The sequence below is a fragment of the Myotis brandtii genome, unplaced genomic scaffold (assembly GCF_000412655.1).
Source record: "Myotis brandtii unplaced genomic scaffold, ASM41265v1 scaffold305, whole genome shotgun sequence".
NCBI lineage: Eukaryota > Metazoa > Chordata > Mammalia > Chiroptera > Vespertilionidae > Myotis > Myotis brandtii.
Window position 1 is genome coordinate 720,139 of NW_005361652.1, and position 4,199 is coordinate 724,337.

At 41.8% G+C, this 4,199-nt stretch overlaps 1 long non-coding RNA gene across 1 annotated transcript in view; it reads right to left on the bottom strand.

The window, feature by feature from the left end:
- Positions 1 to 899: 899 nt before the first annotated feature.
- Positions 900 to 4,199, bottom strand: part of LOC106726707 — a 14,820-nt gene continuing 11,520 nt past the window's right edge. Inside the window, exon 3 of the long non-coding RNA XR_001362788.1 lies at positions 900 to 1,020. This is a non-coding gene — a long non-coding RNA (uncharacterized LOC106726707). The remainder of the gene's footprint in view (positions 1,021 to 4,199) is intronic.

The window sequence follows — 4,199 nt, forward strand, 5'->3', positions numbered from 1 at the left end:
CCATCTGTGAGTGGGTATAGTTTTACTTTTTCCTTTCCAATTAGGATACATTTATTTCTCTTTCTTGCCTAATTGCTCAAGCTAGAACTTCTAATACAATGTTGAACGGGGATGAGATTGTATCAGTACCACGGTTGCATATCACATCTCTCCTTTTTGTCCCCCAATTTCAACAACTAAAATTTTGCATCCCCCTTGAACAAAAATGTTTGCTGGAGCAGTGTGATCTGTCACCATATGCACAGGAAACCAGAAACCTTCATCATTCTGTGCACTGGCCAGTATGCAGACAGACCACAGAAAGAGTGGTGGAACCAGCTGGAAATTGTGAACTAGCCTCAGCCTCTTTTGGACACTGTCAGGTAACACCTGGAGAACATTGACTTGGTGAGACCCCAATGGAGAGAGTCTTTGTAAAAGCCCAGGTTCCCAAAGATGTTTCAGCACTTCACTGGAGAACTTCCCTTCCAAATAAAATAACAGTTAAATGCATTGAAGAGGGTAAGGGGAACCTTGCCTGGATTGCTCCTCTCACAAGGTGGGGCTGAACTATCCAGCAGTGACCTCTCCCGTGAGGGGAAGTGAGTGGTAAGTGAGTGCTGCTCTCCTGTTGTGTAGGAGAAACTCATTTCTTTCCCACAATACCCCAAGTTCTGAAGTGGGATCTATATAACTAGGGGGAGGAAGGAGATCAGGAAAGAGGCAGACAAAATATCAAAGTGCACTAAAGGAACACAATTTTCCCTGAGTGCATTCTGAACTCCAGGAAGAAGCCTGCTCATGAACTGCTGGAAAAACCTCACTGAAGCTTCCCCCCACCTGGCCTGAGAGCACCCTCTATGGTATGAGTGCTCAAAAACACACCCAGCCTCAATCTTTTTTAATCTACTTTTAAAAAATACTTATTTACTGAATTGATTGGGGTGATACTGGTCAATATATACGTACAGTTTTCAGCTGTGGGTTTCTATGTTGAAAGATCTGTATAATGCACTGTGTGCCCACCACCCAAAGTCAAATCTTCTCCTGACACCATATATTAGGACCCCCTTCCACCCCTCGACTCCCTTTTGTCTAGCAACCACCACACTACTGTTTGTGCTCACGAGTTTCAGTTTTATATCCCACACATGAGTGAAATAATATAATTCTTAGCTTTCTCTGACTGACTTAGCATAATGTTCTCAAGGTCCATCCATAGTGTTGCAAATGGTGCTATTTCTTATGGCTGAGTAGTATTTCATTGTGTATATGTACCACATCTTCTTTATCCAGTCCTCTATCACTGGACACTTTGGTTGTTTCCATGTCTTGGCCACCGTGAATAATGATGCAGTGAACATAGGGGTCCATACATCCTTGCGAACACATGATTTTGAGCTTTTCTGGTATATACACAGGAGAGGAATTGCTGGGCTGCATGATAGCTCTATTCTCAATTTTTTGAGGAATCACCAGACTGCTCTCCATAGTGGTTGCACCAGTCTACATTCTCACCAGCAGTGAATAAGGGTTCTCTTTTTCTCACAACCTCTCCAACACTTGTTATTGCTTGTCTTGTTGATAATGGCCACTCTAACAGGTGTGAGGTGGTATCTCATTGTAGTTTTGATTTGCATTTCCCTAATTTCCAGTGAGGTTGAACATCTTTTCATATATCTACTAGAGGCCTGGAGCACAAAATTTGTGCACTGGGGGGATCCCTCAGCCCAGCCTGTGCCCTCTCATAGTCTGGGAGCCCTCGGGGGATATCTGACTGATGGCTTAGGCCCGATCTCCAGAGCCATCATTCAGACATCCTTAGCACTGCTGCAGAGGTGGGAGAGCTCCTGCCATTGCCACTGCGCTCACCAGCCACGAGCCTGGCTTCTGGCTGAGCAGCACTCCCCCTGTGGGAGTCCACTGACCACCAGGGGGCAGCTCCTGCGTTGAGTATCTGCTCTCTTGTGGTCAGTGCGCATCATAACGACAGGTCATTCCGCCGTTCAGTTGATTTGCATATTAGCATTTTATTATGTAGGATTGGCTGTTTGTATGTCTTCTTGGAACAGGTGTATTTTCAGGCCTTTTGCCCAATTCTTATTGGGTGGTTTTTTGTTTGGTGTTGAGTTTTATGAGTTCTTTATATATTTTTGAAATTAAATCTTTGTCATAGCTACTATTTGCAAATACCTCCCATATGATTGGCCGCCTCTTTGTTTTGTTGTCAGTTTCTTTTGCTGTGCAGAAGCTTTTTAGTTTTATATAGTCCCATTCACTTACTTTTGCCTTTACTTTCCTTACCTTTGTGGTTACATTCGAAATGTTCTCTATTATCAAGGTCCATAAGTTTGGTACCTATATTTTCTTTTATGTAACTTAGTGTTTCAGGAATATATTTAGATCTTTGTTCCATTTTGAATTAATTTTTGTACATGGGGGAAAACTAATCTAGTTTCATTCATTTGTATGTGGCTTTCTAATATTCCCAGCACCATTTTTGAAGTTTCTGGCTCCTTTGTCAAAATTATCTGTCCATATACATGTGGTTTCATAGCTCAGCTATCTATTCTATTCCATTTTTTGTGTGTCTGTTATCTGTCAATACCATGCTGTTTTGATGATCATAGCTCTGTAGTATAATTTGAAGTCAGATAGTGTGATACCTCCAGTTTTGTTCTTTTTTTCTCAAGATTGCTTTGTCTATTCGGAGTCTTTTGTGATCCCATGCAAATATGATGGTTTATAATTCTGTGTCTTTAAAAAATGACATTGGGATTTTGATGGGGATTGCATTAAATTTGTATATTGCTTTGGGTAATGTGACCATTTTAACTATGTTGATTTTTCCAATCCATAAACATAGCATACTTTTCCATTTTGTTGCGCCTTTTTCAATCTCTTTTAATAATGCTTTGTAATTTTCAGTATATAGGTCTTTCACGTCCTTTGATCAGTTTGTTCCTAGGTAATTTATTTTTTTTTGGTTGCAATTGAAAAAGGATTTTTTTAAAATTCATTTTTATGAAGTTTTGTTGTCAGTATACAGGAAGGAAGTAGATTTTTGCACATTAATATTGTATCCTGCAACTTGATTGTATTTGTTTATTGTTTCAAATAGTTTTTTTTTTTTGGTAGAGTCTTTAGGGTTTTCTATATACAGCATTATGTCATCCACAAAAAGTGAGAGTTTTACTTCTCCATTCCTTATTTGGATGCATTTAATTTATTTCTCTTGCCCTATTGCTCTGGCTAGGACTTCCAGCACCATGTGGAATAAGAGTGGTGAGAGTTATATCCTTGATATTAGAGGAATATTAGTTAATATTAGTTAACTAGAGGCCTGGTGCACAAAAATTTGTGCACTTGGGGGGGTCCCTCAGCCCGGCCTGTGCCCTCTCCAAGTCTGGGACCCCTAGAGGGATGACCACCTGCTGGCTTAGGCCTGCTCCCCGGGGGATTGGGCCTAAGATGGCAATCAGACATCCCTCTGGCAGCCCAGCAGCCCTCGGGGGATGTCCACGTGCCAGCAGGGAGCAGACCTAAGCTGCAGTTAGACATCCTTAGTGCTGCTGAGGAGGCAGGAGAGGCTCCCACCACCACCGCTGTACTGGCAGCCATCAGCCTGGCTTGTGGCTGAGCAGAGCTCCCCCATGTGGGAGCGCACTGACCACCAGAGGGCAGCTCCTGCATTGAGCGTCTGCCCCCTGGTGGTCAGTGTGTGTCATAGTGACCAGTCATTCCCAGTCTTTCTGCTGTTAGGGTCAGTTTGCATATTACCCTTTTACTATATAGGATAGAGGCCTGGTACACAGGTGGGGGCCAGCTGGTTTGCCCATTCTGACAGGTGTGAGATGGTACCACATTGTTGTTTTGATTTGCATCTCTCAGATGATTAGTGACTTTGAGCATGTTTTCATATGTCTCTTGTCGTTCCTTATGTTCTCTTTCAAAAAATATTTATTTAGGTCCATTTCCAATTTTATGATTGGGTTGTTTATCTTCCTTTTGTTAAGTTCTTTGAGTTTCCTGTAAATATTGGAGATTAAACCCTTATTGGTGATAACATTGGCAAATATGTTCTCCCATGCAGTGGGCTTTCTTGTTGTTTTGTTGATGGTTTCCTTTGCTGTGCAAAAGCTTTTTATTTTGATGTAGCCCCATTTGTTTATTTCCTCTTTAGTTTCCATTGCCCTAGGAGCAGTATCAGTGAAGAAATT